The 13036-nt window shown below is 35.3% G+C and overlaps 2 pseudogenes; both read left to right on the top strand.

The window, feature by feature from the left end:
• Positions 1–665: 665 nt before the first annotated feature.
• On the top strand, positions 666–2172 carry LOC120131752 (annotated as a pseudogene).
• A 7678-nt stretch (positions 2173–9850) lies between these two features.
• Positions 9851–12381, top strand: LOC120131955 (annotated as a pseudogene).
• Positions 12382–13036: the final 655 nt, after the last annotated feature.

The following is a 13036-nucleotide window of genomic DNA, read 5'->3' as shown; positions in this document are numbered from 1 at the left end:
TGATAAATTTGAGATGTAAAATGTAATTTTGCCAATTTTAAATTTTTAGATATATTAATTCGCTTCTTAAACTTATAATATTGAGTCGAGTGGACGAACCATACTATGTACAAAAGGTATATTCACACTTTTGCGCTTCCTTCAAGGAGCTAATCAGATACGCAAGGTCTTCTTCACAAAGGAAGCAGACCCACAAATTAAATTGCAAAAAGGGATTCCATGTCCGCTAAGCACATTCATTTCTCATTCTCGTGGGCTTAAGCTAACTAAGAAAGTAATATTTTTTCTGACTAAATCTTATTATTATTATTATTATTATTATTATTATTATTATTATTATTATTATTATTATTATTATTATTATTATTATTATTATTATTATTATTTTGGTTAGTCTAGAATATTTATAAGATGATATTTATTTAAAACTTTTTAATTAGTTGATAATATATGTATACATCTTTACAAACACAACTATTAGGAGAGAAAGTTGAAAAACAATGTACAATTTTCCGAAACTCTTGATCAGTCCAAAAACCAAAACAGAAACATCTTTAGTCCTTCGACATCAATTTCCAAACCCCACATGTCCTTCTTCTTCTTCTAGGCCTAAACCCGCCTCAAATAAATCCCTCCCTTTCTATTACCATCCTCAAGGACCATGCCATTAGCTTCACCAGCAGCAATGTCAACAATCCTGGTGACCATACTGCAATTATCTCTATTTAGCATCGGCATCGCCACTGCCTCGTACCCTCACTTTCAACTCTTGAACGTCAAACAAACTCTTAGACACGGAGATGTTTAAGCCTCTCAAACCATCTCAATTTCATCAACTCTCCAACGTTACCGAAACTGATCGTCGAGGGACTTCGAAACTGAAACTCTTCCATCGAGACAAGTTATCTTTCAAAGCTGCCTCTACTTTGCACGACCATCGCCGCCGTTTTCTAGCTCGTATGGAAAGGGACGTGAAAAGGGAGGCAAGCCTCCTCCGCCGTCTTCCCGGAGGCAGAACCCACGACGGTGACGCTTCTTACGAGGTGGACATTTTGGGTCGGACGTCGTTTCAGGAACGGCGCTAGGAAGTGGAGAGTATTTCTTGAGGATAGGCGTTGGTAGCCCTCCGAGGAATCAGTATATGGTTGTTGATTTGGGCAGTGATATTGTTTGGGTCCAGTGTCAGCCTTGTAACCAATGCTATCGACAATCCGACCCGGTTTTCAACCCGGCTGATTCTGCTTCTTTCACCGGCGTAACGTGTAGATCTTCAGTTTGTGATCGGATCGAGAATTCGGGTTGCAATGCGGGTCGGTCCTGCCGGTACAAAGTTTCGTATGGTGATGGATCTTATGCGAAAGGGACCCTGGCACTCGAAACGCTCACTTTTGGTCGAACCGTCGTTAAAAACGTGGCTATCGGATGCGGGCATATTAACAGGGGCATGTTCATCGGGGCAGCTGGGTTGCTGGGCCTTGGAGGTGGATCCATGTCACTTGTGGGTCAATTGGGTGGTCAAACAGGTGGTGCATTTAGCTACTGTTTAGTTAGTCGGGGCACCGATGCATCCGGGTCATTGGTATTCGATCGTGGAGCAATGCCCGTCGGGGCTTCATGGGTCCCTTTGCTACGTAATCCAAGAGCCCCGAGTTTTTACTATGTTGGACTTTCAGGTCTCGGAGTAGGAGTTATTTCGGTGCCCATATCCGAAGACATTTTCCGACTCACCGAACTAGGGTATGGAGGAGTTGTTATGGACACGGATACTGCCGTGACAAGGTTCCCAACCTCAGCTTACAATGCCTTTCGCGACACTTTTATCATGCAAACAACTAACCTTCCTCGTGCCTCAGGATTGTCCATCTTTGGTACATGTTATCGGGTTTTATCTCGGTTCGGGTTCTGACTATATCATTCTATTTCTCAGGTGGACCGATCATGACCCTACCAGTAAGGAACTTTCTTAATCTGGTTGATGATGTGGGAACTTTCTGCTTTGCTTTTGCTCCCTCAAGTTATGGGCTTTCAATAATAGGGAACATCCAGCAAGAGGGGATCCAAATTTCCTTCGATGGAGGCAATGGGTTCGTGGGGTTTGGCCTCAATGTTTGCTAAGTTACTTGTAAAGTAATAGCGATGAATTTTGTTACATACATAGCTTTTAGTTTCTAAGCATATTCATATCATTATAAATACGGGTCTCATGTTACCAATAAACTCATGTGCTTCTGGTCTTTATAGTCTATGATTTTGATTAAAGTTTTTATTTTTTTTTCTTCTAATGAAAAAATTTCCTATATGTAATGTGATTTTGTAAGGTTTATGCAATGGCAGCTAAGATGCAAATAAATAAAAATAAAGGTTGTGTAAGAGAATGAGTCAAACAAAACACCCAAAAAATTATAATATATATTAATTTAGAGTGATTACGATATTATATTGCTTGAAAGTCTTTCAATTATTTGACAATGATTGCTCAAATATTCCTATAGATGTTGTGCTCGAACTCAAGACCTCGAGAGATAACAATTATTTTTTTAACCATTAAAGTCGTTTGATTTGTGTAATATATATAGATGGAGAGTATCTTTTAAATGAAACTAAAAGTACATCAATTTTCTCAATTTTAGTTCCATTAATATAAATTTAAATTCGACTTAGTCAAATTTAACTATAATAGATTAATACTTTGAATTCATTTGATCTAAATAAAACTAACTTAAATATGAACTCAAATTAAATTCGAATAACAAATTTAAAATGGTTTGCCATGATGAAATTCAATTGTCACATTTAAAGGAACCAAATCCAAAATGAAATGCTCTATTCTAAATTCAAAATGACTCAAATTTAAAATTGATTTGAACTTAAAATGATAAGCAAATTTAATCATCTAAAACTAGTTCGACTTGTAAATCAATTTTTTTTAAAAAAATTAAATATAATCTTAATCCTATTTAGAAGAAAGAGGAAAAAGAACTCTAAGAAAAAAAAAAGGTATTATGGGTCTAGAACTCATGACTTAAGAAAATATAAATGAACAAAGATAAATCGCTTCATTAACCAAACTTTTATATACCATGAATAGTAGTAGAAGGGGTGATGGGTTTTAAGTGGAAAAGAAATTGATTGACCGACACATTGTTGATTTCCCACCACCTTTCTTTCTTTCTTCCATTCTTTATTTGCACAATGTGAGATTTGTTACACCCTCAGACCGATGCAAGTGACTCGATCCGATATGAGGTGTCACATTGGGGCCACTGGAGCGATCCACAGTAAAAATCCAGGAAAAAATTTAAAATTTTGTTTAACGTGTAAACATCATATACCAATTTATAAATAAAATGCAATTTCATAAAATTATTTATATATTAAAAGTAAAATTCAACACTATCCAGTAATAAAACAGGTTTCAGACTCGGATATAAAAATAGAGTACAACCCACATTCCCTCTAATCACACTCGGATGGAACTCCTTTACTGATGTTGATAGCTGCACTAGTTTGATTCTTTTAACCTAAAATGGTGAGTAAAGAGTGAGCTTTGGGAAGCTCAGTAATACAGAACTACTAAGTGATGTTGAAGGACATGCAGATAATAGGCTAGCATAAATTTTCCTTATTGATTCAGATGTCTATCGATTTTCGGGATGAGATGAGGTTTCACTGATATTTCTTCGAGTCAAAGACATGAAGATTTCAGTTCAGATGAAACATATGCAATCCCATGATTTACCCAATGAGTGCATTGGGGCCTGGGAGTCTATCCAAGAAAGTTTCTCGGGGCCTCGAAGCCTACCCAAAGGTCACCTTAGGCCCGTAAGGAATTACCAGCTCGATCGGTCTGAAACTATAAAAGGTATTACCAGTTTGACTGAGCTTAACCTCCATACTACAGCCTACCCAGATAATATCCCAATAAAACAATTCAAGTAGTAACTTGTAGATCTCATGATCTATAAATCAGGAACGATTATAATTTCCAGTGGAAATAGGTAATCATAGAACAAATATCATGTAGCCATAGTTCATTTAAAAGTAAATCAAAACATCAGTAAATCCATAATTTCATAAAATCGTGAACACACTAGCGGTTCCAATTATTCTTCAGAGGTACTTGGTAATCAGGAAGGTATTCAAAATCTTTTGCATCAAAGTTAATTAAGATTTCAAGTATGACAGGAGTGATTCCATTATTCAAACAAACAGGGGTATTTCATACATTTTGATTCTTAGAGAATTCTCAGTAATTTAACTCAATAAGGGTAAATCAATGATTTGTGGTATTCAAGATTATATATTAAATTATCAGGATTTCGAGTCTAATTGAACTACAGATCCCAACACTACGATACTTGTCAATCATTCGGACCTTAGTACTTCACTATTTTAGTCATTTCAAAACTTGAGGATAATCCATCATTTAAATATTTCAATGACGTGTCGCACTTCCATTAATCTAGTGTTCAAATGGTCATTCAAAAACAAGGAGATCATCATATTAAGAAATTCAAATGTAGAAACTTATTGTTGAGGTTTTTCAAATAGATCGGGAATTTAATCGGTGAATCCAAGGTTCAAGTGGATCAAAATATGAGTTCTCAGGTCGTCTCCATTATCATAGATATCCATAGTCCTTTTTACACTTTAAGGGGGAGTTTGGATGGGAGAATGTGGGATTCCCATGGGAATGGAATCCACATTCCCCTGTTTGGTTAGCTCGGGAATCTCATTCCTGGTAATGTAAGATTACCAATAGTGGATTTTTTGGGGTATATTACCGAGAATGTCATTACCTCCCTTTCCTTAGGTATTGTTGGATTACCGGCATTTTGGACTAAATTACCCTTAATTTTTTTTTCAAAAATATCATTCTTCTGTCATTGAATAATAAAAATTCTACGAAGGTTAAATTACAAATTTATCCTTAAACTATTTTAGATTTACAAAATAAGTCTATAATTAAAATTTTATATGAAGTTCAAGAGTTAAAATAAAATTTTACCCTTTCATTAAAGCTTTTTATATTTTTAATTTTGTAAAAATATTATATAAATTTTATGAATTTAAATTTTTAAAGAAAATATATAAAAATTTTCCAACTTGTTAAAAAAACAAATATATAATAAGGATAATTTGGTCAAATATACATTCCAATAATCTTTTATTCCTTTAACCAAACACAGTAATCTTACATTCATGTTAAACCAACCAAACACAAAATACAACATTCCCAGTAATCCTATTCCTTGGTAATCTTGCATTCCCACTGGTAATCTTACATTTCGTGAACCAAACGAACCCTAAGGGTATTATCGTCACTCTATTCAATTCTGTTAGTGGCAATACTTCCGATAAATTAGGCTTCAAGTGTTTATTCAAGAATCAAAATTTATAGGTATTGTGCTTTTTTCTGAGGTTAAAAACTGATTATAAGATATTTTCCAAATGAATTAGGAATTAACAAGTGTGTCATTAATTTTAACGGGTCAAAATACAGATTCTCGTGGTAATTCCACTATCAGGGTCAATACGTACCATTTTTACAACTTAAGGGTATTTTTGTAATTTCTTATGCATGTCTATCCGACATTTAACCTTTAACAAAAATAATCAAAGTTTAAGGATCTTGAATTCAGTTGATTTACTAATTAATCATTGAACTTGAATTTATTTCTTATATATCTTCTAATTTCTTACCTGAGTCATTCGAGTCTTATACGGTTTACTAGCTTCTTATCGTAATCATATTGGGTTCACCTTAATCAACGATACCCATAAGATCAATTGAACTCATTCATGCATTTACCAACTATCAATGTGTATCATATATCATACAAAAGGCAATAGATTATTACCTCGATTTTCGTGCTCCACTTACCAAACATTTAAACTCCATTCGATAACTCTCGATCTTGAATCCAACTTCTAATAATATATCAGATGCATATAAACAGAAATTACATCAGAAGTGGGGCTTAATTGCAGAAAAGGATCGAAGAGGAAGGTTAAATGTTGAAAATAGCATACCAAGTTCGAATTTGGCGAAACTTACTTCGGATTCGGACTCAGGACGTCTGAAAACATAAAATATGTCTTTTCAAAAAAATTAACTTTTTGGTCAAAGTCAACGGGTCAAAGCCAATAAGTTGACTTAGTCCGGGTTGACCCAGTTCAGACCAGGTTGAGCCGGTTTGATCCACCTAGACAGTTTCTAAAAGAAACCAGAGATGGGGGATGAGTCTCACGTGCACATGCGACGCATAGCGGCGCGTGCAGCGGCTATGGGGGTTGTTTCGGTCAGTTGAGTTTTCCACATCCAGTTATACAACATTATCAACTCAAAAATCAGCCAAAATCATAACAATCCACCAGATAAACGAGATCAGGAGCTTACCCATGGCCATCGACCAAAATGACGCAACGTCGGGCGATGGTTTTGGTTGGGTTCTGGTCAGAACCTCTTGGGGAGTACAATGGCGGTTGGCGTGAGGTTCATCGATGGCTGGAGGGGTCGAAAAAAATAAAAAACCGAGGGGAGAAAAATAGATTTTTGTGGCAAGGCTTCAACTGTTCGTTCCCGGTGAATGCTATGTCTACACGGCGAGTGACCGGCTGGGTTGCAATTGGACAGAGGTGGCGCTTCAGTTGGGGTCGGTGGTGACACCCACCGACGGACGGTAGCATCGAAACGAGGAGGATGAGCCGACGGATTTTCACGATATAACACCTAATGGTGGTCGGATCGGGTGATCGGAGGGTTGGGGTTGGATCGCTAGTCGCTACTAAACTCAGTGGTAATGGCGGTGTATACAACAGCTGATCGAAGGCAGTTGGCTAGAGGGAAACGAGAAATGGGTGGTTCGAGTTGGAGAAAAATGGGTTTGTGGGGGTTTTGATTTACGAAATGGGGGGTGTTTTCACCAAATGGGTTAACACCCAAAATATAATATGAAATAAAATTTTAATTATTTAATTTTATAACAATAACCTAGCCCAGTTGTTAGGGGCATGGTTGACTACTCTAGGGGTTAGGGGTTCAATCCCCAACAAGTACACCTTATTTTATTTTAGGTGTCTGAGTTATGAGAGATTTATGTGACTGGTCCAAAACTTGACCAAAAATTTTAGAACTTGCACTTTTGTCCTAAAAATCAAGTTTTGGGGTGTGACAAGATTCCTTTGGGTATATCTCTCACGGGGGGCTTTAGTGATGAAATTATGAGCCACACCACTTGTTAAGCCCTAAATTAAGCTATGCCTTTTACAAATCCATCTATTTTTCTTTTCTTTTCTTCTTTGTATTGCCAAAATTTGGGAAAATTTCACTCTTTCGGAGCCCCACGTTGTTTTGGTGAAAGATGAAGGGAATCAACAAAAGCAAAGGCAGTAATATCCTTTGTACTATTCGTCCATTGTTCCAAATGATTTTGTTTTATTTTACTTTATTTACTACGTCTAAGTTTTGATTCAATTAATATCTAAATATATATAGTTAATTTTTTTAAATAACGAAAGGTCACTCACGTTATCGTTTTATAACAAATAGATTACTCGATTGTTAATAATCGTCGCCAACTTTTGACTCCAATAAAAAATCCTCCTTAAAAAGGAGCCCTAATCCCTAAGTAAACTCTAATTTCAAACATAAATCTTTTTTAAGAACAAGTTTTCATGAAAAAAATGAAATTTCAAGTGGATTAGAATATGAAAGATTGACTCAACATATCACTTTGTAACTGTTGACATCAGTGACGAATCTAGAAATTTAAAATGAGAGTCCAAAATCTTGTATACTTTATACTAAAAAATTTAGGTATGTATATATTATTATTTTTTATATTCTCGTTAACAAATTAAACTTTAACATTTTCTTAAAATAATGGGCGTGTAGTGGCTCCTCTAAGGAGCCACATACATCCGCCACTGGTTGACATTCAATTAAGTTGGCCATTGCTTGGACAAACAACAACTATAGGAGGAGATTCTTTGACTGCCAAAATCATAGAAAGAAGATGTCTACACATTTTCGTTTTTTTTTTTATTTGGGTGAATCTTCCCATAATGTCTCGTGCAAGAGTTGTCATGATGGGACAATTGAAGAAATTAAGAAAAATGAAAAGAATAAGAAATAAGATGATTTTTTTTTGGATTTATATATGTTGTGGGTTCCAAGTGAAGAATGATGATGTAAATTTTTTAAGTGAACAATGAATCTAAGATTTGTATATGCTTAGAATATTATAAAGCTTCTTGTGATGGTGGATTACATAAATGGTGTATAGCCTAGGTTCACCCAAGCCCCTATAAGCAGCCGTCTGCTTACCTCCAGTACCACCAAAATGCTTTATCAGTGCCTATGCACTCGACCTGGTCAAGTTATGCCTCACACTTTGACTCGAACCCACTGTTGAGCTCATCAACCCCTACACACTACACTTTACCCAGTTTTTGAAAACTGCATTATCCTGATTTCCTTGGCATTCCACCCCTCATCAAAATCTAGCAAAACACCCCTTATTTTGTTCAACTCTTTTCCCCTTCATTGTCGCATAATTCTTTCTTTGGCAAAACAAAGATGAACAGAGTAAGACCCTCCACTATCTATTCCCAATATTAAGCTTGCCACTTTTAAGGAATCAATGAATTATTTCATTGACATGTGAAGAAAGCAACGAATGTATCTGGATTTTTATATTTGTATATATAAATGGAGGCGGTTTTGAAGATTCTGATTACCACTCTGGACTCTTATATAACCCAAGTAATCCCTTTAAAACTTCAATGCTAAAAAAACAAGCTTACTTATATTTCAGTGACCATTTATGTAGTTTACTTCTAACTATTCTAAATAGATTATACTATTAGTTGTAGGTACATTCGAATCCTGGGGAAAAATTATGGTAGCCTCCCCCTTGTGGTTGGCTGAAGGTAAATCTGGACGAAGTTGGGAATATAAAATCGAGTCATGCTCCATGTGGAGGAGTTATTCAAAATTATGGTAGAGAATAGAGGATGGATTTCACCAAATATATAGGTATATGCTCATTACTGGAAACTGAGATATAGAGGGTGTCCTTGGGGATGCCGTGTGTCAAGGAGTTGGGTGATGGCCAGGCCAAGTTCTTGTGGAGTTGGATAGTTTGGAGGCTATCAAGGAGATCCCACTACAGCAAAATTGTTCTACAGCGGTGTTTTTAGTGGCGTTTTAAGAGTAAACGCCACTAACTTTAAACATATAGCAGCGTTTACATTCCAAACGCCATAAAATGGTAACTTTAGCGGCGTTTTTATACAAAACGTTGCGACAGAGTAGTACTTTAGCGGCGTTTTTGTACAAACGCTGCAATATGTGCACACATAGTGGCATTTTTTCATCAAACGCCGTGACAGAGTAGTACTTTAGTGGCGTTTTTATAAAAACGCCGCTATAGACACGTATTTTAGTGGCGTTTTGATACAAACGCCGTTATATACTCGTACTTTAGTGGCGTTTGTGTTTACAAACGCCGCTATAGACTCATACAGTAGTGGCGTTTTTATACAAATGTCACTAAAAACTCATGTTTTAGTGGTGTTTTTATACAAATGCCGCTAAAGACTCATACTTTACTGTCATTTTTATACAAATGCCGCTAAAGACTCGTACTTTAGTGGCGCTTTTATACAAACGCCGCTAAAGACTCTTATTTTAGTTGCGTTTTTATAAAAAAAAATGCCATACAAACGCCACAAATTTACAGTTTTAAATCCCATCGCCCTTTAACCCTTTTTCAGTTTTCCCACTTCACATATTTTTATTCCTGTCGAAGTTAAACATAAACCCCTAAACAAAGCATCTTTCTCCCTCGTAACTATCCAAGGAGAGGGAAATAATATTAGGGTTTTAGAAAAACAGAGAGAAATAGGCAATTATTTAGGTTAGGGTTTTGATTTTTCATCGTTTGGTTGTAAGAAAGAAAACAAAATGGTGGCAGACAAAGGAAAGAATATGAAACTAGCAGAGAAGGGAGAAGAAGATAAATCTGAACAAATCAACGAAGACTTCATTTTTCCATCGAGAAGCTTCAAGATATCCAAGACGAGCTCGAGAAGGTCCAATTTTCTAATTCTCATTTCATTTTCAGTTATATATATGTTCATGTTTTTTCGCTCTTTGTATATGGTTTATGAGAAATTTTGAGGAATGCTGCAGGGAAATTTTGGATTTTCTCGTGTTTATCTGGGATAATTTTAAGTGTGTGAGTATTGAATTTTCTGTAATAACAATTTTGTCAATGAAATTAATGTTTATAATTTTTTTTCTTTGATTAGTAATTACCGTACCTGATCAACTTTGTATGTTGGATATGTCTGAATTATATGGACGAGCTTAATTGTTTCCTTCTACGAGTTTAAGTGTCCACTTGATGTCTTAAACACGAATTTTGAGAGGTCACTTTTGGGTATCATGTCTTATTACGGAGAAGGCGTTAATGGGATTGTTAATTTCTATATCCGGTCTTCCTATGTCGTTTTTATGTTCTGCATTTTTTAGGAAACTCGATTCCCTTGATTATTCTCTTCCATGTGTTAAGTGTCTCCCTCACTTAGATAAGGTGGGGGAGTTCCTTTAATTTTGTGTCTTATTACTTGCCGGGGGGGAGTTCCTTTACGTTTGTGTCTTATTGCCACACCCCGGGGGGGTTATGTGGTAAAATTGGATTGTTACTTTCTGTACTGATCAGCTTTCGTAGTCATTTTTATGTTCTGCATCGCATCATTGTAAAAAGATTTAGTCTCTTAATTGTTCTCTTCCACATATTGTAAAGAGTCGTTCAACACATTGTTGTAGGTGGTTACTTTAGGATCTTATGTCTTAATACAGAGGTGATTTAAGTTGGATATGTTTTCTTTGAGTTTATTTATAGGTGGTAAATGGTTATACATGGTGTTTCTATTTTTAAACTTTTGTTGTTTCTTTTTTTTATTTTTGTAGATCAATGAGGAAGCGAGTGAGAAAGTTTTAGAAGTGGAGCAGAAGTACAATGAAATACGTAAGCCGATTTATGATAAGCGGAATGAGAAGATTAAGTCAATTTCTGATTTCTGGTTAACGGCTGTAAGCGGTTCTAATCTTTCCTATAAATTTATATATATTTTCTTTAAAGTTGTCTCCATGTTGAGGAGAAGGGTTTTTGTTGACTTGTGTTCTTTATGTACAGTTCTTGAGTCATCCTACTCTTGGTGAACTTTTGAATGAAGAGGATCAGAAGGTTTAATATCACTTCTTTCCAAAACTGAAACTGGTTCTGCACTTATATAGTTATATTACTTTGCAAAATTTATTTTTGGTTCCATTTATTTATTTATTCATTTATTAAGAGGTGTTCTGGATTTGCCTGATATATTCTAGTTAATTGTTTTCTTATTTATTCATTCTTCTTATTTTCAACCTTTTGTTTCTTGATAGATATTCAAGTATATAAGCTCACTCGAAGTGGAGGATTTTAAAGATCTGAAATCTGGCTACTCCATTACGTTTGTAAGTTTATTTATTTTCCTTTTCTTATATTAATTCTATAAGAAACTGAAGTTGCACTTGATTTTTTTTATTGCATTAAACGTCTGGTATAAGAAACATTTAATCATGGTCTAATCAGTCATCATAATTTTTTGGCAAATGTTATTATGCCTTTTCAGAACTTCGATTCCAATCCATACTTTGAAGATACTTACAAAGACCTTTACCTTCCTTGATGAAGGAACCAAGATTATTGCCACCAAAATCAAGTGGAAAGAAGGCATGGTGAGGGTTTCTTCTCTTATCATGTCTACTCATCTATAATATTGTACTAAGATTAATACACATGAATGTTGGTTCTTTACCTGGTTTACTGATGCTCAGCAGAAAGATGACATGGATGAGATTCATGATGAGGTAAACTCTATATGCATGTGATGCATGTATGTAGTTTTTCCTTCATTTTTTTCATATTTGGGTAAAGAGCTAGTCTAATCATTCACTTGATAAAACTGCAGGTAGCGGAGATTATCAAGGAGGATTTATGGCCCAATCCCCTCGCATATTTCAACACTGTAACTTCCCCTGGTTTTGTTTCATACCATTTACATAACGATCATCTTTTGCTTCCCTTATTAATTTTTTAGTAACTTAATGTGAGATGCTGATAAAGATGATTTTGATGGTGATGAAGAGGTATTTCATCTCTCCCCTCCTCTTATTTCTTTCAAAAACTTATTTCTTATGTTTCCTGTACCCGTTTATTCTAGAATGTTTGCTAGGGTGATGGCACCAACTGTGTTTTTAGTGTTACTGTGCTTACTATTCGGGATCTGGTTGTTTCAGACTTTGGCTTTGATGGTTTACCTGGTTGACTGTTCTCTATTGTATGATCTTTTCCATCCCGTTGCCAGGTTTATGAAATTATAATTTCATTTGCAGTAATGTTATATGACAGTACTATTAATTATGAAAGCTAGTAGCTGTAAGTCCTCAATTATCTTGCTAAAATAGATGTTTCCTTCTGGTTTGTGTGTAAGAATTAAATTTTACATGCAGCTGAAAAGGATCCAACAAAAAAGCCCTGGCTGGGAACAGTTCGAGTTTGAAAAAGATGCCCCACTTGATGACGATCTATCCATATCATTTCATAACTGTATCTGAAAAGCAATTAGAATCTATCAGTGTCACGTGATACTTTAGCATGTGGAAACATAGTTCATCTCAATTTATTTTTTGTGTTTCCCTATTTAGCTATTTAATATAAAATTTAACAGGTATTAAATGTTAAACCTCATAAGTAATGAGGAGTATTAGTATCAGTCATTTGATTTAGGGGAATCTATTGGTTTATAATAATCAATGATTATCATTGAATATGTACTTCACTTATAAATTTATATATTCGAGTTCACTTTGCAACCTTTAGCTCGAAATATTTGTAATCCTGGAATGAACAAAGATGTACTAGAACTTACTTCATGTGCCTCATTGTTGGCAGTTGCTGAAGATGATGCATCATTAGTGAAG

Source organism: Hibiscus syriacus, unplaced genomic scaffold (assembly GCF_006381635.1).
Source record: "Hibiscus syriacus cultivar Baekdansim isolate YM2019G1 unplaced genomic scaffold, ASM638163v2 tig00001713_pilon, whole genome shotgun sequence".
NCBI lineage: Eukaryota > Viridiplantae > Streptophyta > Magnoliopsida > Malvales > Malvaceae > Hibiscus > Hibiscus syriacus.
Note: the sequence above shows the minus strand (reverse complement) of the source record. Positions and strands in the feature narration are given on the sequence as shown.